Here is a 26530-nt window from a genome sequence, read left to right as displayed (position 1 = left end):
AACAAGTCTTATGATTTGTATAGTCCAAACATGGTTCAGACCAATCAACATGACCAGGAAAATGAAATATTCTGATTGGCCAGGTTTGAGTCTCACGGCACCCGTAGAGCCAGCTGTCAAGTCAACTCCTTCCTAAAAAACTGACTCATAGGGGATGCCCCCAGAAAATCAGGGACTATTAACAGAAGGGTCAATGAATGCTGATAAGCAAAAACAACAAATGTCCCCAATGTGTTTTCTTCTTTCATCTTTGGCATCAGGGCCAGCTACATAATTTGTGGGGCCCAGTGCAAAAGGAAAATATGGGCCTTCTTGTTCAAAAGTCAGTAAAAGAAAAAAAAAAAAGGTGCTAAGTCTACTAATTCCATCTTTCTGCAGCCTCTTCTTCAACTTATCATGGTTTTTTTTTTTTGCGCTATATAACGTAAAGAAAAAATCTAAATTTGACTTATTAGCATGAACTTTACCATTCATCATTATGTTGTTTTTAAATCCAAATATGAAGTTTTTAATTCATACGTGAAATCAGTTACAATTCATATTTTGTAGTTCATGAATGCACACGTATTTCATTCTTAGCAGAACTCAACTGTTTTCATTTCACTTTCTGATGTGTGCATCTTCTACAACACTTCCTACCTTCAGCTTACTGATGAGTAAAGTACGACTTAAAGAAAAAGTAATTACATGTTGCCTTTCTTTCCCTTTACTTCTTTGTCATCATTTTTAGCATAAGTACTTGTCAAATACACAGAAGTACAAGTATGAAAGGATATGATAGGGTTTCTTGAACATTCTTGTTTCTTAGAATGTCGTTGTCTTCTTTCTTATTCAAAGCAAGTTCTGGTTTGAGTGAACAAAGTGGCCTCTTGGGGCTGTCAGGGACCCCATTTGCTGAATAATAGATGGAGCTCCCTTACCTTTTATTCACTTTGACCTCCCACGCATCGTGGGTCCATGGGAATTCTGTGCCCACGGACATCGAAAATGCTATGTGCAAATGGGGTGGCAAAGAATGGCAGACATGCATATTGCATGTGTCTTCTCTGCTCATGCGCATGCTCCATTGTCCCATCAGACTACTCTAACAAAACATGACTTCAAAGATAGAATTCTTAAGAATTTCAAGACAGTGACAATTGATCATTAAACCAAGCATGGGGCCCTTCTGAGCACAGGGCTCTTTGCGACTCTGCACAGTTCACACACCCATGAAGCTGACCCTGGGTCTCAATAAACTAAATCAAACTATTCAAATAACCAAAAGTGACTGAAAAGTTCTGCAAAAAGACTGAGATATGGTTAAGGAAACCCCCTTCTCAGAAAGAAAGGGCATTCTACAGAGAGCAGTGACAGTTATTAAGGTAAAAAAAAAAAAAAAAAAAAAAACAGGAATCATTTCAAGTGTCTGCCCTACAATTTATGACTACTCAATTCAACCTATCACACACGTAAAACTCATTCATTTTTAATGGTTTTATAGTATTCCATTGTCTGATTGCACTACAGTTTAACAGTCCCATATTAACATTTAAGCTCTTTCCCATTTTTAGTAGGACTTTCATGACTATTCTTGAACATTTACTTGATTATTTTCTTAAGATAAATGTATAAGAGTAGAATTGCCGAGTCAAACAAGATGCATGTTTTAAATTTTTATACTCATTGCCAAACTGCCTTTTAAAATGGCATACTAGTTCACTAGTGCTATAGCAGTGTATGAGAAAGCCTATTTCTTCATACTCAGCACTGGATATTACCATTCTTTTTCATCTTTGGCCAATCTGAATGATGAAAAATGATATTTCTGCACATCTATTGAACTATGGATGAGGATGAGCATTCTTTTTATGGTTATTGTTCAACTTCATTTTTAATGTTTCTGAACATTCAAACTCTACTGAAGGTCCCTATCCCATTCTCTATGACAGATGAAAGAAAAAAAAATGAATTGAAGCAATATGTTATTATTTCCTACCAAAATGAGAGCTAATAATAACAGCAAATATTTATTAAGTGCTTACTATATACCAAGCACTTTACATACATTTTTCTTTAAATTCTCACAATCTCACTGAATTGAAAAAATCTTGAGGATGATTATTATCCCCATCTTATAGAGGAAAAAAACAGCTATTTGGAAAGCTTAACTAATGTATGTGGCAGAGTAAGGACTCCGTGGGAACATAGATCTACCTGAAACCAAAGTCTGCTATATGACTATGCTTTTAAATTCAATCTGATGTTTTTAATTTTCATATTAATATGGCAAGCAGTCCTGCATCTGGTTGAATTAGAGCATAAAATAATCCTTAGCCACAGAATGACATTGTCTAATACCTAGCAAACCCTGAGGATATTAACCAAAAGGAAGAATGTTACCCAAACTCTATCTGTCTGGCCAGGAGCTGAAAGCAACTAGGAAAGCTGAGTGTGCATCACTCATCTTGAAGCCTCATAAAAGAAGGGAAATTGTATTTGCAAGTCCAATTTCTGAATGTTTGAGGAAGCCTCGCAGGAACACTGCAGTGAGGAGTTAAAATAAAGGCCCTGAGAGGGAATGTGGATAATATAGTGTGTGGGGCTCTCTACTGCAGGGTATGTAAATACTTTATGCACTAATTCAATTACATTTTCAGATTATGCAGAAAGACTGATTTAAGCAACAGTTCACACCGCTGCCCCATCACCCATGCATGCATACAGGAGAACAGAGTTAAGAGACCTGGGTCGACCTTAACTCTGTATTTCTTGACTTTTATGGGCATAAGTTGGAACTTTAATGTTTTATTAATGTCGAGTTTTTGGAGTTGGTATTCAAAATGTTTCAAGCAAAGATATGACAGATCTCAAATACCTGGAACCTGTTCACATTGGCAGGTAGTAAAAAAAAGTCCACTATCTTAGACAAATTATCGACCGAAGAACTCAGTGGGATTATTTTGCTTAAATTATTGTATAAAGGATTAAGACCCCACAAAAAGTGAAAATATTTTACTTGCAATTATTTCTATATTGGCATGGATAATGCATATACTTAGGAACTTTCGAAAGTCCCTGTTCCAATGTATAACTAAATACATTCTTAAATTGATCATCTTCAGCGAATGGGCAATAAGGAACTATAAATATGATTTACTCAAAGCACAAAGGAAATGAGCTAATCCTTGCAAATGCCTCAAAAAGTCAAGAAATTATTGTGTCTTCCTTTTTATTCGTACCCTATATTGATTTATGCAAGAAGTCCCTTCCAAAACCTTAAGGCACTGATTGTATTTATTATTTTCTAGGAGAAAATTCAAAGATGAGCCAAGGTTGCAATTTTCAGTAATAAAAACTTTTCTGTCAGACTGGTTCTCTTCTATTTCAAAAGGTTTATCCTCTGGAAAACAGTGAGATTTATGTAATAATTTTCTGAGGGAAGAGGGTGGAGTTACATTGAGAGTTTATTTCAGCTTTTTTGCATCTGAATAAATAAATGTATTTGGTGACATGTATTTTCCTTGAAAATATTATTTAATGACAGATTCCCTTTTGAAAGGCCAAGGATCGATGTGCTATAAAAATTTTAATCAGATTGTTACCATTAACGAGTGTTAACACATTTTCTCAGTGTTACTTGTGTTTTTGCCAACGTTTATATGGCTTGCTTTACCTCTTTCCCAGTTCATTTGCAATTTTCACAGGTTTTATTAGGGAGATTTTTATTTTTCCAGAAACCGAAGATTTTAGGTTACGCGTTTCCATATTCATAAATGTCTTAACTATGAAGAATAAAGTGAAAAAAGATTTAAACAGGGCAAAAACACTGCTTATAAAACAGTCATTCAGGAATAATCATATCAACTAAAGCAACTGCTTGTGCAAAGACAAAGGGGGCCAAATCCTGTCCTTGGATGTGCACACACAGCTCCTATTAGCCGTTGAAAACAGCTACGTGAGTGTAGCCAAGGACAGTGTTTAGCCCAATTTGGTCTAATTTATCCAGACCACTGCAGTCATGAAAGGTAAAGACAGATTATAAGACATTTTGCATGTCAGTACAGTAGTATGCTTTGTGTTTTTCCAATCCCCAGGGTTTCCTTGATCAGGCCAAATGTCAGTGACTGCATCTGAGAAGTTTGAAAAGTATATAGAGCAAATTTATATGCTTTGCAATGCTGCTTGCCATAGTTGGCAGCCCTATCTCAGAGGATGCCTTTCTTTCAGTGTTAGGGGCCAAACTGTAGCAAATTAAATTTACCAAAAAGAAACAGACTCAGTCATATGCAAACAAAGTAAATGCTAAAACAGAAATAGAAGAACATTTGTTTTAAACAATTTTTTAAGATACCAATCAAGAGATATTGAACTAATGTGTTTTACTCAAGAATGGGGCCATAAGTCGTAGGACTGGCTTTGTATAAGCCAGTGCTTAGAAGATTGGTGAAAGAGTCATCAATTCCCTGCCAAATTGGTGCCTCTGTGCACTATATGTATCTTGAATATCAAATAACTTATCTTTCTTATAAAATATTATAGAAGTTATCTGATAATGGGACCACCATCCCCCTATTTTTTCTTTCACTGACATTTCACAGAGAAAAAGAAAAAAATGATTTGGCAAACTCCTTTGCAAATCCATGTCAAACAGCACACTGCCAAATATGTTCCTTTTATTGAATTTAATGGATACCCAGGGATATTTGCTCTTGTGGTGGACACTTTTTTGACACTTCTTATTCACTGGCAACTTTTGAATGCTTCTTGTCTGCTTCATGTGTCTGGTAACCCAATCCAGGGCTTTTTAGATGAGTAAAATTCCTATTGATGTCAACAAAATACTTGACATGAGTATAAGATGTATCACTAAGGCCATCTCAAAACTTCTGGGGACATGTCAAGAACAGATTAAGGGAGAAAGAGAGATTTATGAGTAATTTGTCAAATTTCACAAAATGTAAGCTGATATTTTATGTAAATGTTATACCATTCTCTAAAGAAAGAAACATTTCAAATTCCATAAATCTGACATGCTGATGGAATGTGTGTATGTGCGTGTGTGTGTGTGTGTGTGTGTGTAGGGAAGGGGGGAATACACACATGTGTGCATCACACAATTATACTATGTGCTCAGACCTGTCAGGTTTAATCTATAGCAGTAGTTCTGCAAATGGCTTAACAAACTAAAAAAAAAAAATAAAGAAAGAACAAAAATGTTTAAACTTTTGGCCAAAATAAAGCAACTGAATGTGGTTTTAAATTGCCCACACTATGCTGTGTTCTTCTCTGGAGATGACAATGAATTCAACATGCCCATAAAATTCCAGAGGAGGTGTGGATTAATAATGATGTTGGAAGCATGGTGGGTAAGAGGTTTGGGGAGACTGCAGTAAAAATATCAAGCTATATCCTTCCTTTCCTACATAGTTCTTTTCTTTTTTTTTTTTGCCCTTGAATTTGCAAAAGTTGATTGCAAAAGTCTGCTCCTGGTTTTAAGGCTGAAGTTGGTCATCCAGACCATGGATAACTGCAAGACAAAGGTCTGTGATGCAGAGCTTATGAAACAGGAACCAAAATCAACGCAGATGATACACTGGGAATTTCACACTCCAAAGGCACAGGGAATTAGACACAGTTTCAGGCAGTAAAGGGTTAACAATTCAAAGTTAAACCAAAGAAGGCTGAGAGTTCAAGAAATTGGGTTGTCTGAGGAAGGGTGCTTGCCTCCTCTGAGACATCAGCCATTAGCATCATCCCAAATAATTGTTCATTCACTGTTTCTGCTTTTTGCTGGACTTGTGTAGCCCTGGAACTACAGGCAGAAAAGGAATGAAAGGATTCTTCTGCTTGGTACAAGGACAATTGTGTTAACATTATCAGGTCATTTTGATGGTGCCACTCTAACAAACTGAACAATTCAGCACTCTGAGGCAGTCCCCTAAAGGTCTCATCACGTAGAAGATCTAATTACAGTGGCAAATTACATGACAAGGAATATGGACACCTGGAATTTTCTTTCTCCACTCTGTGGCTTGCAAATTTTTTGCCAATTTCTCAATCTGTGCATTGAAGTTAACAATAATTAATGTACTAAAGCATCTTGAGCTTCAGGGGGAAAGTTTGAGAATTATGTAGATAGAAGTGCTATTGTTTATAAAAACAACAATAATAGCAATACTAGCTTCCACAGATTAAACACAAACCATATGCTCAATAGCGTACTAGATAGTTCACACATCATCTCATATTCATAAAAATTCTAGGAAGTGGGTTTATTATCCAAGTCATACAGATTTTTTAAAATTACAGGTTCAGAGAGAGTAAAAAATTTTCCCCACTTCATACAAGTAATTCAAGGTATAAGCAGAGTTGTTACATTTGCATAAAAACTGGACTCCAGGTTTTTGCTTATCAACTCCTGGGTTAATATGGAACCAGGGTCAAATCCTTACCAAGAAAAAGATTGATTTTTATTTGTATGTCCACCCTTTCCAAAAGTCATCAGAAAGATTCCTGGTTCCACAAATACAAATTTGTCTGTTACCTTTTCTCAGTACCCTTGTGATTACAAGTGCTTTCTTCTCCTTACAACATTAGGTGTCATGGATATCTTCATTTCTGTTTTTGTTTCTCTAAAAAATAAGAAGAAATGGATAAATACTCACAATATGTTTGTATCCACAAATGAAGCTGAATTGAAATTGGTAATAAATGGTCTCTCAAATATTGTTTTCATTTGCTAGTGCTATACCTAATGACTGACAATTTCCTCATCTTTATTCTCAAACAAGCTCAATGGCACTGGTGTTCTGAGCATTGTATGAAAGAAAGACAAGTCTGAATTTTTTTTTATTTGACTGGTAAACTGATTTTACAAGATTGGCAATTTGTATTCACATCCTGATATTCTTTGGGAACTCATCAGGGCCTCAGTACACCAAACAAGGTGATAATACAAAAGCAAAGAACATTAACTATTTCTTGTGTCACCAAATGTTCCCAATAATCTACACATCAAACTAGGACTTTGACAGTTGAATTTTTAAAGTCATCCTTGAAACATTTTCTTTAGGCATTTTTGTCCTTATGCTAAACTTTTTGAAAAAAGAAAACTCACTAATGTTTAATCAGAATATTTTTCCAACTCTGTCTGTCTCTACGACCTACATCCCTGCTAGGTCATATTGGTCAAGGCCATCTCTCCTGTGGAGTCTCTCCTTCAGCCCTCCAAGGCTGCTGTGTTAGGCCATTCTTGCATGGCTATAAAGAAATACCTGAAGCTGAGCAATTTGTAAAGACGTTTAATTGGCTCATGGTTCTTTAGGGTGTACAGGTGTGGTATGAGCATCTGCTCAGCTTCTGGCCTCAGGAAGCTTACAATCATGGCAGAAGGTGAAAGGGGAGCAGACATATCATATGGCAAGAGAAAGAGCAAGAGAGAGAGAGAGAGAGAGGAGGGGGTCAGGCTCTTTTAAACAAATGGCTTTTGCATGAACTCACTCATTACCAAAGGGATGGCCTTCAGCCATTCATTAAGGATCCACCCCATGATTCAAACCTCTGCCCCATGATCTGCTCCACCTCCAACCTTAGGGATCACATTCCAACATGAGATATGGAGGGGCAAACATCCAAACTATATCAGCTGCCTCTCAGGAAAAGAGAAAAATTGGTATCTGAAGCTCTCTGAGCATATGAGAAGAGCATTTGGTTCATATGAGAAGAGATCACCACCCCCATCTCTCCTCTTTTTGCCATTTTACTCCTTTGTCTGCCAAAGTACACAGCAACAAGAAGTTCCAAGAAGACAGGAACCTGGCATGCCTTATCCAACATCATATTCCTAGTGCACAGAATAGTGTCTGAGAACCTGACAGATGCTCATTAAATATGTATTAAATAAATAAAAAGTCATATCTGAATATGGGGGCTATCAAGGAATTTTAATTATCCAAAATGAAAAGTTTTGATTCTCCATTCCTCAGGATCAGAAATTACAAGGGCTTGGTATGATTACAACAGGTTCACACTGCCTCCTCTCTCCTTCCTCAGAACTAAAAATCTGTCTCTATAATTGTTTCTGGTCACAAAATTATATTCGTATATTTTGCATCATTGGGACATTATTATCTGGGCATCTTGGCTAGTGAAAACTGATCCTTTACCCATTCAACATAGTAGGTTCGGGTAGAAGGGTGGAAAGGTTAAAAAACAAATCTAAAAACTCAGTATGTAACAAATGATAGATATGATAAGATTATAGGACACTTTCTGGAAAAAGTCATGGCCAACACTACTGATTAATTTACAATATGACATTATAGGGGTGTCTAATTTATTATATAACTTTTCCCAATTTAAAATAGGAATGTATTAGAGTTTCTAAAATGTTCCATTCTAGTCTCCAGACTGTGAATATGACAAAATATCATGCCCATAAATATATTACATCACATGGCAAAAGGAGCTTTGCAGATGTAATTTAGGTTGCTAATCAGTTGACTCTAAAATTTGGAGATCACCCTGGATTATACCAGTGGTCCCAATGTAATCATATGAGTCCTAAAAATCTGAGAGCAAGGTCAAAGGGTGAAATCTGAGAGAATCAAAACAAGACTTGCCATGGCTGGTTTGAAGAGGGAGGAGGCCAGGTGAAGAGAAATTTGAGTGGTCTTTAGCAGCTAACAGCAGCCCCCAATTGACAGCCAGCAAGGACAGAGGGACTTCCATCCTACAACTGCAAGGAACTAAATTTTGCCAACAGCCAAACAACCTTAGAATGGAACCTTCCCAGAGCTTCCATATAAGAGCCTAGCTCAGCCAATATCTTGATTTCAGGTTTGTGATACACTGAACATAGAACGCAGTCAAGCTATCCTGGACTTTTAACCTGTAGAAACTGTGAAATAATAAATTGTGTTGCATTAAGCCTCTAAGTTTGTGGTAATTTTTACAGCAGCAATAGAAAGCTAATAAAGGGATGACAGAGTATCTGGCTTCATATTATTAAAAATAAATATTTATAAAGAGCTTAAACATAAGAATAAAATTTTACTTGCACTTTTTTTTTTTTAAGGTTCAAACTGGGAAACATTCTTTATGGTTCTATAATGAATGGAAGGGTGAGAGGGGTGGAAGATAATTTGACAGAGGTATATACTACAAATTAATATTAAACATTACCCAGGAAAGTTGAGTCACTCAGTCAACCAGCCTTGATTGTTTATCTGTTATCCACAAAGCATCAAGCTGAGCAATAGAGATAGAGATTAATCAAATAGAGTCCTAGTTATAGACCCTATACTATAACAGAAAAATAACATAAAATGCGAGAAATGCTATCATTTTTATGGGTAAGTGTTACACAATGGGATAGAAAGGAACTGAAGATAATTGAAAGGGATAGCTCAATCCATTACCAAGTCTTTTCCATTATTGTTCTTTGATATCACTAAAACCCACCATTTATTTTTACCTCCATATATCCATATTACCACTCTACGGGATCAGACCAAGGCCATCTTGCCTAGATTTCTGCCACAACGTTTTAACCCAACTTCCTGCCACCACTCTTACCATCACCAAATTCATTAGCGCAGCAACCAGAGTGATATTTCCAGAATGTGATTGTGATGATGTTACTCCTCTGTATAATATTAACATTTTTCAGTAGTTTCTCATTGCCTTTATACAATTTCCAAACTCTTTAAAAATGGCTCATGTGGCCTCCCATGACCTGGTCCCTGCCTCCTGTCCAGGCCCATTTCTTACAATACACACCCTAACCGCCGTGCTCCAATCACACTGAACTCCTTGGAGTTATCTGAACATTCCTGTCCTCTCTCCTTTGAATTTTGGCAGAATTTCTCCTTCTTCCTGGAACTCTCACCCTTGGTCCCACATGACCTAGATAGTTCCTAATCATCTCTCAAGCTTCTGTCTAAAAATAAGTCCTCTTTGACCCCCACAAGCATAGGAGTGAGTGTTTTCCGTGTGTAGACTTTACATCATGAATTGTATTTGCCTATTTACTTGTCTTTCTTCTACCCTACATTGTAATATCTGTAGGGGCAGAGACCATGTTCCATTCCCCTTTGTATCTCAAGACTTGGAGTAGTAGATAATCAGTAAAATTATGCATACTGATAGATGTGCTGGAAGCCAACAGTTGGAAAATATCAAAAAGTCAGAAGTAGTTGATAGTGTTAAAAGATGAGACAATATTGAAAATTGGAAAAGGGCCACTTGGCCTAGTGTTGGCCAGTGGGCTGTTGGATCTAGCATTAGGAAGTCATCTTGCTTGTGGGGGTCAAAGAGGACTTATTAGTCATCTTAGCAAGACCAGCTTCAATTGGATAAGAAGTGAGTGGGAGCTGAGGAAACGAGGACAGTGCTTTTGTAGAGAACAGAAAGAGTACTCCAAAGCACAACTTTAAAAGGCTTCATAGTTCAGAAAAATGTCTAAAATCCCATTTCCTGGCAGAAAGGGCCAAACTTTGGCCCAAAAACTAAGGTTGAGACACAGTTTAAATGAGGAGTATATGAAAGTTACAATCGAGGAAACCATAAAACCAAAAATTGAGTATCCAGAAACAGCTCTCTGAAGACAGGGTGTAAAACCAAGCAATAGAGAACAAAGATTATGAGCTAGGAGAGAAAAGAAAAGGACAGGACATGAGCTCCTAGGTGATTACCGGGAATAGGTGTGGCCTTCTTTAACTAACTCCCAATGCATGGTGAGTGGGGAGGAGGATGGTAAGCAAAAGAAGGCTGGCTGCACACAAAAGGCCAAGGTAGATAAGATGAGAGTTGGGAGGAGGTTGAAGCAATAGGAGATGGGGAAGACTAGATTTGATCATGTCTGCAGGCTGAAGAGAGGGATTCAGAGACAAAAGAAAGAAAAGAAATGTACATCTAGGGAGGAGGTCACAGGAGATAGAATCCAATGAACCCAAAAAGTTAATAGTGGGATGAAAGAAAAACCCTCTTACGTTAAGACTGAAGAAGAAATATTAAAAGATGTGTGCTTCTTGGCCAGGCGTGGTGGCTCACACCTATCATCCAAGCACTTCGGGAGGCCGAGGCTGGCAGATCACTTGAGGTCAGGTGTTCAAGACAAGCCTGACCAACATGGTGAAACCCCATCTCTACTAAAAATACAAAAATTAGCTGGGCGTGGTGGCGCATGCCTATAATCCCAGCTACTCCGGAGGCTGAGGCAGGAGAATCGCTGGAACCAGGGAGGTGGAGCTGAGATCGCGCCATTGTACTCCAGCCTGGGCAACAAGAGCAAAACTCCATCTCAAAGAAAAAAAAAAAAAGATGTGTGCTTCTGTAGGCGAGTCTGTGGGTGGAAGAGAAGGGAGTCCAAGGAGACAGCTTGGAGCTGCTATAGTCTTTGTAAATTATGAAGTAAGGGTAAAGGCTGAGAGTGAGGGGCATGAGAAGAATGGCATGAGTTTAAAGGTTTCAAACAGCTGCCTCAAGAGGAACTCGAGAGGAAGTCCTTTGGGGACAAGTGAGAGGATTGCCAAGCTGCATTGAGAGCCCAGCCAAAGTTACATAATTAAAGAATAATGATTATATTTCCTGAATCTTAATTTCCATACACATCTAGAAAACGTTGCCCTGCTTGCATATATCGCTGCTTTCACAAAAGAAGCTAACTTTGAGAGAAAGAAAATCCAATCTAATTTTTAAAATAATTTCTTTTGTAAAATGGTTTTGCAAGTGTCCATGGTTAATTTCCAAATACTGGAAAGTCAACAATTTTTGTAAATCACAACCACGTGTGTTTTATGCTTATATGTGTTTCTACCTTTTCACATTTGGTTTAAAAAAAAAAAAATTACAGGTGGGGGTAAAAACATCAGCCAACAGGGTTTTGTGGATCACACAGCCCCATGCAATTAAGGCGCCATTGTTAATTTTCAAATTGTCATAATCCATTTGAGAATTTAAGACAATTCAAAAAACAATTATGAGTGAATGAAAAGTGAATTGGGCAATCAACTGAGATGAAATTCAGCCCAGAGAAACAAAACGTTGAGGAAAAAAAATCCTAGATTATGGGAAGAATGAAAGGCATATGGAAGTGACTGATTGTGTGGGGATGGTCTTTAAAGGCCAAGGTTACTTGACAAGAAGGTGGTAGGGGTTTGTTTTACACTGAATGGGATTTAGCTGTTTCGTTAAGTGCAGCAGATTTGGCTTTTTCATTTTTAAGTTGCATAATAAAAATGTTTAAGCCTACCCAGATGCACATAGATATAGCTGTATGTTGTTTACCTAAGACTATCATATAGCAGCAAATAAACAAAACCAGTCCCCACAGACATTACGGAGCAGCTTGCCACAAAACAGAATTTCAATTGCTTGTTCCGATTCTATGAGGGAAGATTAATTTGTGATGCATCTAAATGAATTATTTTACCCTAAATCTACAAGTTGAAATTACCATGCCCTATAATTTTTAATTTTTGAACTTGAAATAATGTAGGTAAGAGGATCATCTTCATCTTCAAACAACCTAAAAACACTCTGGCATACTCTGTGGAAGGGCACACTAATGTGTTCCAAATTAATGTTTTAAAATTCCTGTTCCCTGAAATTTTACATTCCACACAAGCAAATAGGCCCATGGAGAGGAGTCAAATATATTACATGATGGCTCCTGTCCTTTTAAATTCTTCTTGCTAAACCTCCATTTTCCTCTAAGTCATTTCCTCCTCGTCCAATCATCATTCTACGCCTTTTTTAAGGCATCAGCCAAGATTCGACAGATGCTTTCCTTCATAAGTCACAAACCATCATGATTTTTCTCATGGTTTAAATTCCCTCCGAACTCATTCATTCATTCACCTACTCATTCATGCATCGTTGTGCACCTACCATATGGGACCTCCATAGCATCAAGTTCAGTGTTCTCCATGCAAAGTGCATTTATTCTATGACTCCTTAGGGTCCTGGACCTATGCTAGGCACCATAAAACATATAGGAAGAAGTAAGTATATGCAATGATTTGTTTCTTTCAAAAAGACTTAAAGCAACCAGCTGTCAAAAACAAACTATAGTACAGTAACATGACATACAAAATAAAAGAAAAAAAGTCAAGCAATAAAAGAGAAGAAGAAATTTATATCAAAACTCCCTGCTGAATTTCTGGCAGTTACAAAGGGGAAATCAAATGGATCACGAAGCCCTCATTCTCTAGTAAAAAAAAAAATACTATTTCTTTTAAAAAGATGGTAAGTTGAGCAGGAATAACAAAAACATGGCAATGCTGGTACTGCTAATGCCACAGCCTCAGAATCATTCTTTACAGAGCATACCAGTGAGCAACTACTAATTCATCAGAGATGCCACTCAAAAAACAAATTCTTCTCATTATCCCTTGTATAAATGAAGTTTTTCCCTCAAGAATTTTGTCATTTGAAAATGATAATAAAGCATGCATACCTGTAAAAATTGGAGAACATTTTAGAGCTAAACTGTGTGATGCTAGTTAATTATTTCTGATACTTCTTTGTACCCCCGCTAGCAATGAATGTATTCCTTGCCCATGGTGGCCACATAAAAATCATTGCCTGGTTAACTTATAACGCAACATTATTTCAGAGACAGAGGACTCTGGTAGTGAGAAATCTTCCTTGCAGAGGAAGAATGGAAACCGAGCCTAAAAAGATGAGCGTTTGTTGAATGAGCGAACTAAGATCTTGAATCAGTTAACTTTTTAGAAGAGATTGTTTTTAAAATCATAATAACTAAACTTTGAATCTGTACTCTTGCATAGCGACTTCTCCATCTAAGGTGCATTTTCCCAATAATTATTTGTTCATTTTATACTGAACCCTGCTTTCTTCTGCTTTCAGACTGTAATACGTTAAAAATCCACAGCTACCAACTCAATGTGTTGGCCTTTATAGCCACACAAGAAAGTAGGGGACAGCTTGTTGATGCCCTCCGCATTGTCTTCTTGAGATCCACAAGAGTTTTGTGTCATCTAAGGTTAAGAGTTCAAGGAGTAAAAGACCATTTTAATTGCATCAATAATCCACTCAACAGCACCTACTGGATTTGTCTACTAAATTAGCCTTGGTTTTCATCCCAAAAAAGAAAAAAAAAATTTCGTTCTCATTTCCTTCCTGTTGCTGGTAGAGGTTACAATATGCAAAAGCATATATGCTGTAGACCCCCCCAAATCAGTAAGTACTCAAAATTGTGTGCAAAATATGAATAAAATATTGATTTCATTAAAAATGTTAAGGACTACTTAATTCAAAAACATTTTATATGTTTGCATATTTATTTCTAAATTTGCATATTTGTTTGCATATAACTTGTAAAGATGAATGTTAATTATACTTTAAAATCATTTATAAATTGTAACTAAGAATGTTGTATGAATTTTTTAAACTGCCAAATTCTCAAGTACCACTAATTATAAAGTGTCATGTAAAGTACACTGGAGCAGACTTCATATTGAAAAAATATTGAGATCTTGACAAATAGAAAAGCAAAATTATTAACTGCGCTTGCTGATTAAATGATACCTCAGGCAAGTGAAACTTAAGTGACACTTTATGCTTTTCCAAAGCATCCATTTACCGCCACTGAATTATGACAAGAAACTCATGCTCCTAACCAGACAAATATTTTACCTGATGCCTCCACATTATCCCATGTTTAAATGTGAGCTTCTGAGAATTATTCCATATTTTCGTTGTAAATATTCTGAAAATGACAAAGAATAAGTAAACAGGAATCATAATAAGCAGTAAAGCTACTTCAGCAGCACCCTGTGTCAAATGAGGTGAGCTGAGGCGATTTGACTGTGCACTAATTGGATTTGTAAAATGATTCAGAGTAATTTAAAAAGCATTTACACAAGGTCAGATCTGAACTGGTTTCTAAAAAGAACCATAGAGAAGAATGAAATGTCCAAGTAATTACACTGGACATGTAGATCTAACACTGTATCTATTAAATTGGGCATGAAATTGGACTTTTTTTAAAGTACAGTAGGTCTTACACTATAAATCTCTAGATATTTTTCTATATTTTTGATAAAATGTTTAATTATACTAAGTACAGATATGTCATAGAAAGGAACTATTGCTCATGTACTATTTTTCCTAAATTAGCAACTACTGTAAGCTAATTTCTTTCTTAAATTTTGTACAGTTGTGGCATATTGAAAATTAGCTGACTTGGTTTCAGCTTATTCCAGTATCTACAGTCTTGCCAATAGAAAGAGACACTGTTATCACTTTCTCCTCCACCACCACCATGCCCCTTGTCTCTCTTAGTTTAGGGTTGATTTGTAAATGTCTTACTATATAAAATAATTAATGCTAAATTATTCCATGTTGTTATGTTATCAGTGTCCTATCTGAATCCATACTAATATAATTAGAGATAAAGTCGACACTGAAATAACAAGTAGCTCTTAAAGTTCCATGCATGTTAAGTGGCATTTACTGTGCTGGCAGAACAGAATTTAGATCTCGAAAATAATTTGATATTAAAAGACAAAAGTAAACAAATTAGACTGTAAGTTTGTTTTTTCCCCCTGGGTATTAATCAGCCCCGGTAAACCTTGTATTGTACTCTTCAAATCTGCATTAATCAGAATTTAGGTTTTGAAAGTCAAAAGGAAAAAAATTGTCTCCCTCTGGTGGGGAATATAACAAGTTTTTCTTTCCTTTTTTTCTTGCAGTCAATTTCAGCTAAGTTTCATGATGCTTTAGAAGAGTACACTTGGATAATCAGTTTATCATCTTTTGAACAGATTTTGCTCTCTTTTGACATGATCAACACTCAGAAAATCCAGATTCAAAAGTCATTTTTACTGCTTTTACTTTTTTTCCTGAATAAAAGGATAAAAGAAGGAAAATAGAAAGCCAATGTCAAGAAGTAGGAAAGTTCTGTTTTACATGAAATACTCAGCTCTAAATGGACTGGGGATAAAAATTTTATTTTAGAATCTGTCAGTTTTGAACTTACACCCCTGAATAAGCTGTTTCAGAAAAGGAAAGTCCTGGAAGACCACCCCACACTCCCTTCACCCAGATCGTCTGTCAAGAGTTCCCTGGCTTCTCTCCTTTCTCTGTAAGGCTAAAACACTGTCCCGTGACCTCCACTGTATCACCTATTGCTTACGTTGCGATTCTTGTTTGTTGTCAATATCTTCAGTAAGACTATGAGCCTCTCAAAGAGAGAGATCCTGCCTCATACATCTCCAAGTCACTAGTATTTAGCTTGGTCTTCAGCACAAAGAAGAACTTACCTCTGTGCCGGGCAGTGTGCAAAGCTTTCAGCATACAACCATGGAGAAGATACATCTGTTTCCTGCCTTCATGAAACTATAATCTAATGGGAAAAAATGGGTTGATCTGGAGTACATTTTACCATAGAAACAATATATTAAATAGCAACTACTAACCCATAAAAGCCTACACAGTTTATATTTGACGTTGAAATGAGTTAAAATTTCCCTTTAGGCAGATTCATCCCTTAAAAGTTCTACAGAGTCATTCTCATTGTGATGTGTAGAAAGAATTTTGAACTAGAAGTTTTTATGTCTGGAACCATTCAGTGAACAAACATGTACTGAGTATCTACCATGTGTCAGGCACTGTGCTAAGCCATGGAAACACATTCTGGTCAGGAAAGCCGGGTAATAAATAAGTAAACACATTTATTAAAGCTGAGCATAGCTTGTAATTTGTGCTGAAGGAAAAAAAATAAGGTGACAGAGGATGGAGTATATCAATTGGTGTTCGAGCAGGAAACAGATTTTATACTCAATGAGGTAATTGATGAGAGTTTAATAAAGGGACTTTGTAAAATGTGTGGACAGTATTAAGGTAAACCAGTAAGGGAAAGCAAAACACCTTAGAACTAGTAAAAGTGGAAAGTCACTACTACCCGTAGGCCTCAGTAGAGAGGGAAAGGAGCAGTTACTAGAACACAAAGAAAAAACTATAGCTAAAGGAAAGGATCTTCCAACAAGAACTCTGGTTTTCAGCATCAAACACAGCCACCAGTGACTTGCAGTCCAGGCCTGGAGGGTCATAAATCCATTGATCTCTCTCTCCTCTGAGAGTACCCTGCCAAGTCTCCCGCTGGTCAAACTCAACCAGAAGCCAGAAGGCAATGGAGCTTTCTGTTGCTTTCCTTAAAGGTCAGCTTCCTGTCACAGGTAGAAAAAGGCTCTAAAGAGTGGCAAATGGAGAACAGTGGCACAGAGAGTTATTAAGTCATCCAGTGCTGGAAGACGTGATATCAGAGTCAAAATCCACATAAAATTTTGTTAATGGGGACCAGAGCAAGTAGAGATTTTGAAACAGGAAAAGTCTTGGTGGTCCAACTCTACAACTAACTAGAAACGTAATGTTGTACGAGTCACTTCACATTTTGGGCTGTATCAGTAAAATGAACAGATTGTACTATGACGAACTCTAAGCTCCCTTTCATCTTGAACGATGTGGAATTCCCTTTGAATTTCATGACTCTACTTCCTCTTAATATCCCCTCCCATGATTGCTTCAATAATATGAGGATACATTGAATGTTTACAAATTAGGGCCTCACTAGATTTTCTGAGAGTTGACAGTCCCACAAGTAAAGAAGAAGGGAAATGAAAAAACCTGCCTAGACTTATCCTACTCACAGAGTTTGCAGCAAATCTTTGCCTATGTGTGAAAGCATATGAAGAGACCTGGCTCATGACATACCCAAAGCTGACACATCTTCATAGAAAATGGTTTAATTGAAATTATCCCGAGAACATGATTTACTCCTTTTGAAAATTTCACCAGAGTTCTTCCATTGTCAATTAAAACTTTTTACAAACCACATTTTAAAGCTGGTGAAAGAAAGGTCAAATGACATGCATTATCTTTCTCTTGCAACTAATATACATACATCAGGGTTTATTGTGACAGTCACAAGTGAAGTACACTAAATTAAATTATTATTCCCATCTTAACTGACTCACTGGGTAGAAATAAGTTCACATGCCAATATAGGGGCTGATCTTGGTCCACATGACTGTACTATTGGGATATAAATTATCACAATATTTGTGTACTAACTGGATGAAAAGTGTAAACTTTTTCTTTTTCTTCCTTTTTTTTTTTTAAACTTTTTTCTTGCTTTCATGGGGACTGGCCTATACATGGAATTCTATGTAATGGGTCAGAATGCAATAGTAGAAGGGGTAGACATTTCTCAACCCAAAAACTGTTAATTCATTCTCTTATTCATTCATTCCAAATTGACTTACTAAATGCCAGTCACCAATGTTTGTGTAATAGATGGTAAAGAAGAGCTAGTACTCATGGAGCTGATCAGTAGGAGCTGCCACCACCAGATGTCCCTAACTCCACCCCTCACCAATAATCCTCTCTGAGTATGGAAACACCTTTTTAACCTTAAAAGGTTTCATATTCACCACATTTGTACAAAAATAGGTACGTTTTAGTGTCTGTTAACTGAAAAAATACTTAATGACACATATGACAGTAAATTCAGTAATCCTTTCAATAAACATATTTATCCATCATAAGAATCTCTACGTATATTTGAAAGGAAGTAGTGCATTCATTCAGGAAACACTGTTTTGCCCATTGACAACATATCATGTGCTTATGGAACTGCAGACCTTTTGCCACGGAGCCTAACCCCTCCCCAGAAGTCTACAGACGTCAGGTACAGATACTGTGCTGAAGTCTGTGATGACCTAAAACCAGGCTGTGACCTCCACAGGCCCAATGCACTTGCCGTATTATGCCATAAGAATGATGCCATGTTCATACAATGTTAACTCTGTCAGTTTCTAGCAATGCTATTTTCTTGCCCCCAAAATCTCATAGTTTATATGAAAATAGTTTTCAGATGTTTTAGTCATATCCTGTTTCACACCGCACCACCTTTTGCCCCAGACACAACTGCATGTTGGCAGAAGGAAAGCTGAACTCTTCAAAGAAACTCCACCTTCTTACCATAAGGATGATGGTTTTTAGACAAAAGTTGTGTTTCGGATTCTCTTGTTACCTAATATCATCCCTGCCCTCAAAAGACACTTCTCGATCACTCAGCTAGATTGACTTCTATCAGGTCCACCTCACTAAACGTCCAAATGTGCCAGTAAATGTCCAAATCCCAAAAGAAAACATAACTTGACCTGATGCTTAGCATGACTCCACCATGCTAAACAATAGGTAACAAGTATCAAATAGTTGTATAGCCAGTGTGCTGAGAGACAAGAGAGAAATTGTCGCTAATTCTGCCGGGGGAAGGGTTCCCAGAAAGTGCATTTGACTTGGGCCTTAAAGAGTAAGTATACTTTTTTCTTTTTCTTTTTCTTTTTCTTTTATTATTATACTTTAAGGTCCAGGGTACATGTATACTTTTAACACATTGTGGAGATAGAAGAGTCATCCAGGGGAAACACTTCTAGGGAAAAATGAGAATAGAGGAACACAACAAGCTGTCTAGGGACTCGGTTTTTTATTTTAGGCAATAATTACTGGCTTAGGCAGTTTAAGAAGTCAGTGTTGACCATTGCTTGGTAGACGGAGAAGAGCACACCAGTGAAGGAAAACAACATCCCCAAAGAGCAGATGAAAAAAAAAAGATAAATGTCACAGTGAAGACAGAACCCAGAAATAATCTTTTCCTCCTTCAAACCCTTTGGTACTTTTCATTCCACTCACATGGCACTTATCACAGATTACTTTGCCATCCAGTCCTTTATGTTCTTTTATTTTTTCCTCTAGTGGATTGTAATTGAATTCACACAAGGGGCAGCAATGTGATAGAGTGTAAATAGCAGAGGATTTGTAACCGGACAGTCATGTTCAAATCCTAGCTTCAACACTCCATGTGTATCACCTCAGACAGGTCTCTCAACCTCTCTTGGTTTTCATTCTTTATAAAATATGGATGATAATGCATATTTATGACAAAATGACAAAACAACTCTTGGGGTTGTTATTAAGAGTAAGTGAATGAAATAAGGCATACGAAGTCTAGCATACAGGAGACACGCAACAAATATATTTCTTCCCCAATCTTATCTCCATGTGAGAAAATGATTATCTTCACATCTTTCTCATAGTTGGTGCTCATTATGGGCTAACAGCGCATTCCACATCACCCAGATTATACTGCCTTAAATAATTTGGATTGGTTTGTAGTCTACATGAAGTTTACTCCAAAAATCATTTATGAATCACCTTCAATAACTGGCACTGCTAGTGCCTAGGGCCATAAAATATGTTCAACAGGGGTCTTGCACTCTGAGTGAGTTATTTCTTTGGTGACTTATCCCTATAGAAAGACTTAAGGAAATTAACCAATCATATGGTGAATGGGGTCACTAAACCGGAGTAATACAATAATATATTCTTAGAGTCAGGTAACTCCTTCATGAGAATGCTTGATAATGCTATGAGGGCTTTAGACAAAAACTAATACTACAGCTAAAATCAAGACTCTTACCAGAAGAAAATATCTGGGGAGAAAATGTTGCATTCTACACTCACAAAACTGTGTTTGATCTTATTAGTGGATTGGTCCTTTGAGTATGATTGATGGATAGATTTAAAACAGGTTCAGTGGTGTAATAAAATTCCTGTTTACACACTTTTGTGTAACCTCAGGAGCTGGGAAATCACCACCCCAGGTTGTGATCCAAGATGAGATTATTTAAGGTAGCACCATGCATGATAGAAGCCTAAAGGAAAGAGGCTCAGTGAGGAACAGGTCAGACAGTGGCCACAAGTCATCTCCCAAGGACAGAATGTCCCACTATCATAGATAGAGCAGTACTAAATGTGGCAGTACTTGTGGACAAACACAATAATCCAAAGATGCAGAAGAACAGGAAGAGATAAGAAAACTCAAGCATACCTTAGATAATCAAGACTAAGAGGCTGCTTAATTAGAATTTAATTGGAGTGGCTCAAAAATAAACTGTAAATAGGTCCAGTTTAGGGAGAAACCTTATCCCTAATCACATTGCCATTGTGACTATGCTCTGTTCTCTCTCCTTTACTCCACTCTCTAGCATCTTGACCCAATCCCTTATCCCTTTCTATATTTGTAAGGAGAGAATATTTATCAAGCCCCTCATATTGGCTGGACACTGTGCAAGGCATTCACAAGTGGTATCTATTTCATATTACAATTACCCTAAGAATTCAGTGGTAGTATTAACCCCATTTCGCGGATGAGGAACTCAAGACTTAGAAAAGTAAGGACCTGCCCATATTTATACATAGCTAAGTAGAAGAGCTGAAATATGAACTCAGGTCTGTCTGATGACAAAGTCTGTGCTTCTTAGACTGTTCAAGTTTAATATGTTACTCCTCTAACCAGTACTTATATTTTATACATTGATAAGTACTTGTTAAATTTTAATTTATTATATACTCTCAAAAAATTTTTTAAAATCATTTTAGACTCAAAGAAATACATTTCTAATGGTAAGATTTCAGCTGAGGTCCAGCGATAACTGGAAGCCAGGGAGATAAAATAAGCAGTAGAAAATCATCCTAGTTGAACTCAAATTATATCCCATGGGTGGCTAATGCAGCCAAGTCATAGGGCTAGATGTGAGTCAGAAAGAAAATGTTTTTGAACTTGCAACAGAGCTTCAAAGTGGTATGGTTGAAGGAGAGTGATAAGGTCGAACAAAAACTGCCTCCAACTTAACCTCAAGAAATGGGAAAAAAATGGGAATACACTTCAGAATGGGGATAAGAGCTGGATATACTAGTACTAAGCTTCCCTCCTTCCTAAAATACATTCTATGACTTTACTATTCATGAGTATAAATGTTGTCTAGGCTATTCCCAGTTTAAAAAAAAAAAAAAAGCAAATGGCCATATCCTTTTCAGCATTTTAATGTTGAGCTATTATAATCTCACATTCCAGTGGCCTTCTAACTGCATGGTTATAGTCTCCTTACACTTACTCTGAAATTGTTTTTCCATTGTTATCTTACATTATAGTCGCATCGTAATGTCATGTTTAAAGGTTCCCCATACACTTGTAATGAAATCGTTTTGCAGTTCAGAATGGCATCATATTGGCACTTTAAGCAGGGTATCCATCACCCTGTATTGATAGTTTTCACAACAAAACACCCTATTTTAGTGACTGTGAAAGTAAATAGCTGTTGCCAGTGATCTGTTCTTCCATTTCAAACTTAAATGGTCTCATCTGTTTTATTTTACCTTGCAATTTTCACACCCACTGTGGTATAGGCCAAATTTATACTAGTTGCTTTCAAATGAGGACTGTCATTCATTGGCTCATAAATGTTTATATGACAAGCCACTTATCTGTTTTGGTTTGGCCTTTTTGCAACAGATAACTCCTTACAGTCTGATAATCAATACACTTTGGCCACTTTATTAGTAAAGTTAATGTAGATAAGTCTTCTGCTAATCAAAATTTAGAGGCAAATTATTTGCTAAAGTTTTCAAATCAAACAAACTGAATATCTAAAAGCAATGTGTGCAACTACGAAAATTTTATAACACACTAACACCAAAGAAAGAATTCTACTTCCAAATGGTCACACATGAAAAATTTGAGTGGTAATTTGAGGCAAAATTTAATGAAAGACAAGAAATTTAAGAAGAATAAGTGTTATAATTATTATATTAAAACAGACACTTTTTATTTAATTTTTTTAAAACATCATCATCACCTCTTGTTGGTTAAACTTTGAGAGATTAACAATTTGGTTCGAGTCTCCACTTCAGAAATTAAATGTTACCTTACTCACCCTTGGAAGTAGGCCAGGATGGGTGCAAGTCTCCTGACAACAGGCTTTGTTTTCGAGATCTTTCTATTCTCTGATACTAAAGGGGCCATTATTGCCTCCAACACAATTCCTCTACAGCTGTTTTGACAGTTCTTCACAGGTCCAGCTAGAAGTTGGAGGAGCAAAAGAGAAAACAAAAGTGATAAATTCTTGTAAGAAAAGATTTCTGCTAGCATTTTCAAACTCAAATTTGATATTCAGTTGGAGCTGGGGGCAAAGTTTCAGATAAGCCTTTATTGTATATAAAACTACTTCTCTGTCTTTGGGAGTTAACACTGATAATGAGGATGATGCAGCTAGCAAATCAGTTACATCCACGTGTTAAAGACCATATATCACTTGTTTTGGGTGTTTTTGCTTGAGCTAATGCTCAAATATGTTTTCTGTCAGGAAACAAGTGGCAGTAGCTGCAGCAATGATATTGGTTCTTGGATAACCCAAGGTGCCCCAAGAAATGATAATAATTTCTTTAAAATCTCCTCCCCAAATTTGAATGCACTTTATTTAAAAGCTAAATATATGCTCTCCACAAGAGACTATGGCATGAGGTGAAAAGCCTAACTAAATACAAAATAGGATTAAGAATCACTCCACAGTGCCCAGTCCAAATGCTACCATCTCAGTGTGAAGGTCCCCTGACTTTCATTTCAAAATTGCATTTAAAATAAACCAAAGACAAAAATTCTTATTTGAATGACCACACATGAAAAACTTGAGTGCAGTTTTAAAATATAAGCCTAATTATAGGCAGCTGAGTACTGCCTGAGAAAAAAAAAAATCATATAACCTTGTAGAAGGGCCTAACTATACATTCATAGTGTCTGAATTTCTCTTCCCTCTGGCTCTAAGAGCATTTTAACTGCTTATAATCAGCATCCTCCTCTACTCCTGAAAGTAACTGGTAGTTCCAGACTTTCTTCAGTCTCCACAGAGGCTCAGCCCTGCCCCTCTCATTCATAGCAGTTAATACTGCTTCCCTCTTCATCAGGAAAATTGAATTCATTGGTGTGATCCCAACATCCAGCTTTCTATCTCATTGTACCCACTACAACCTACAAGTGTATCTATGGCCACACACATTGACACTTTTCTTCCAGTCTCAGAGAAAAAGGTGAGTTTTCCTTTGTTTAAGACCCATCTTCTTCCTCTGGGTTGAGGAATCATTTAATCAGGTGAACCTCTCTTACATACATCTCAAGCCAGTCTGTCTCTCTCTCTCTCCTACTGTCTCCTTTTCAGCATATAAACATCTTCAAGCTGCTCCCATCAGTGGAAAAAGATTATCCCTCAATTCTCTATCTCCCTTAGCCCCATATCTGCCCCAAATTATGGTCTAGCTTCTCTCCCCACTCCACCATATCTCCAGCTAAACTTTTCAAAACATCAGCATCCATCATTTTCATTCCAGCTCCATTGCAATGTCCTCTATAGCTTCCTTTCTACTGAAATGTTCCTTATTTCAGTAGTCATCTTTCGGTATTTCACTAGTTACACTGAATTCTGTTAATAATTATCTCCTCCTTAATGAAACTCTATTCTACCTCGACTTCAATTCAACCATCCTTTCCTGATTTTCTCCAATCCACTCACTATTTCTTCTCTCCTTTTGACATCGGCTCATCTTCCTCTACCTACCCCTTCAGTGGTGTTTCTTCACCTTCTAAATACTGTTCCTCCTTTACCCTCATAAAACTTCTTTCATCCTTGTGACTCTAAATACCACATAAAAGTGGATGTGTCCTTTACCTCCAACACTGATTTCTCTCCTGATTTTTCTATTCATATATATAACTGCCCACTAAACAACTCTACCCGAATGTCCTGTAGACATCATAAACTTAGCATATCCAAAGTGGCATTTATCATCTTCTCCCAAACTCATCTCTTCTTGCTATATCCTCTTTCTAAATTAATATCACCTCTATCCCCTGAGACATCCAAACCAGAAACTTAGGAATCATCCTTGACTGGCTACTTCATTCTCTACATTAACCAAGCATTTCTGACTTAGTCAATTAAAATGTTATTGAATATCATACTCTCCTCTCCATCCCTACTGCTTCTCCCTTAGTGAAAGCCCTGGTGATCAGAAGCTAGTCTCTTCAACAGTCTCTGTATCTGTCTGCCTTTATTTGGTCTTGCTGCCTTCAAACAATCTTCTGCAAAACCACCAGACTGATATACCTAAAGGCCTAACCATATCATTCCCCTTCTTAGAAACCCTTTAGTTACTTCTCTCCACAGTTTTCCAAGCTCCTTCACATTGCATACTTTACCTTAAAGAGCTCTCTGCCCCTACTGATCTCTCCAGCTTCATCTCTCACTTCTTCCTGACTCATGTTGTATGATCTAGAAACACTTCAAAATTTCTCACAAATACCACTCTTCTTCACACATCCATGACTTCACATGGACTCAAGGGAAGATATGTGGGGTCCTTCTCTAGTTTGACTTTGATCTATCAGTCAAACTGTGGGTATTTCTCGGCCTTTTTTGGATTACATACTCAAATTCCCTCAGTTAAAGCAGCTTTATGGTAACATAACTGGGGAAATAAGAGACAGGAAATCACACAAAAGCAACACAGAGCCAGACCTAAGGGAGCACTGGAATATCATTCTAAATACAACATTAACTCTAGTAGGGCAGGAGCAGTGGGGAGCACTCCATGGCCACTCACAGTTTCCCCTCCAGAAGTATCTATTCATGGCTTAATTGTTCTACCATTAAGGTGGTCCAGCTGTTCATAGTGGTTCTGCTTTACTGGTTTGGGCACAATTGATTTATTTACCATCACCACACTGTGGCTTTTCTCTATTCTCTTTTCTAGTTCATGGATGTTTATTGTCTTCTCTCTGCATGTCTTTCTGTTTTACCTTATACCTGCCTTATCATTTTATGTATGACCAGAATTTAAATTTTCCCTAAGAGAGGATCAGATTAGTTGGTCAGATACCATGTGTATAGATATTGTAGGTACCTCTTTGAGAAGCATTATCCCTCGAAGTGTCCTTGTCCTGAGTGTGAGTTTCATATAGAGAAATTATGAAGATTTTTGAAAAATCTGCTACCAAGAAGACTTTGATATAAGTGCACTCTGAGATCCCTCAAGAGAAGGTAATATAACTGGCAGAAACTTTTTATGACTTGTAAGTTCCCTTTTTAGACAAGATTGGGCACATTTAGGGTGATGTGGTCTTAGATATAAGTTCACTGTTTAAATTCTTACAGTTATACCATCATAACACTCACCTTTTACTGAGCAATGGTTAGGTGACAAACACTTCAAATACATTATTTTAATTCTTATGAAAACACTGGAAGTCAGTCACTATTCACACCTTACTGAAAATCAACAAGGAAAATTAGTATGTTCAAGGTTGCCCAAGTGACCTAATAAGTGATAAAAGAATTCTAATCCAAAACTTCCTGGTTCCAAGGACTTCCTGGTTCCAAGGAATTCCTGGTTCCAATTAGACTTCCTGGCTAATCCTATTCCTTCTGTACCTTTGCTACATCTAGACTATATTTCTTCATGCTCTTGTCTGTAATTTACTACAGAATGCTCTATAATACTAACTACTTTATAGCTTTTCTTATTCTTCAGCCTTGTCTTTGTTCAATACAAGAACAAAGTTGCAGCTTTTGACACATGATGTCCTAGTCTCATTGTGTCGAATATATGTGAGAACTTTTTCTCCAAA

General features: G+C 37.0%; 1 protein-coding gene across 15 annotated transcripts in view; it reads right to left on the bottom strand.

The window, feature by feature from the left end:
• LOC105482802 (uncharacterized) overlaps window positions 1–26530 on the bottom strand; it is a 228212-nt gene that overhangs the window by 69321 nt on the left and 132361 nt on the right. For 3 of the 15 annotated variants that reach the window (XR_011616429.1, XR_011616431.1, XR_011616459.1), the window contains 5 exons: window positions 22788–22932; window positions 16272–16354; window positions 14644–14716; window positions 9166–9231; window positions 6527–6614 (listed from right to left, as the gene is read on the bottom strand). The gene's annotated coding sequence lies outside the window, so the exon portion shown is untranslated. Of the gene's footprint in view, window positions 1–6526; window positions 6615–9165; window positions 9232–14643; window positions 14717–16271; window positions 16518–22787; window positions 22933–26078; window positions 26172–26530 lie in introns of those variants that run through there. The other 12 variants (XM_071084203.1, XM_071084282.1, XR_011616467.1 and 9 more) reach the window with 11 other exon arrangements.

Source organism: Macaca nemestrina, chromosome 1 (assembly GCF_043159975.1).
Source record: "Macaca nemestrina isolate mMacNem1 chromosome 1, mMacNem.hap1, whole genome shotgun sequence".
NCBI classification, from domain to species: domain Eukaryota; kingdom Metazoa; phylum Chordata; class Mammalia; order Primates; family Cercopithecidae; genus Macaca; species Macaca nemestrina.
Note: the sequence above shows the minus strand (reverse complement) of the source record. Positions and strands in the feature narration are given on the sequence as shown.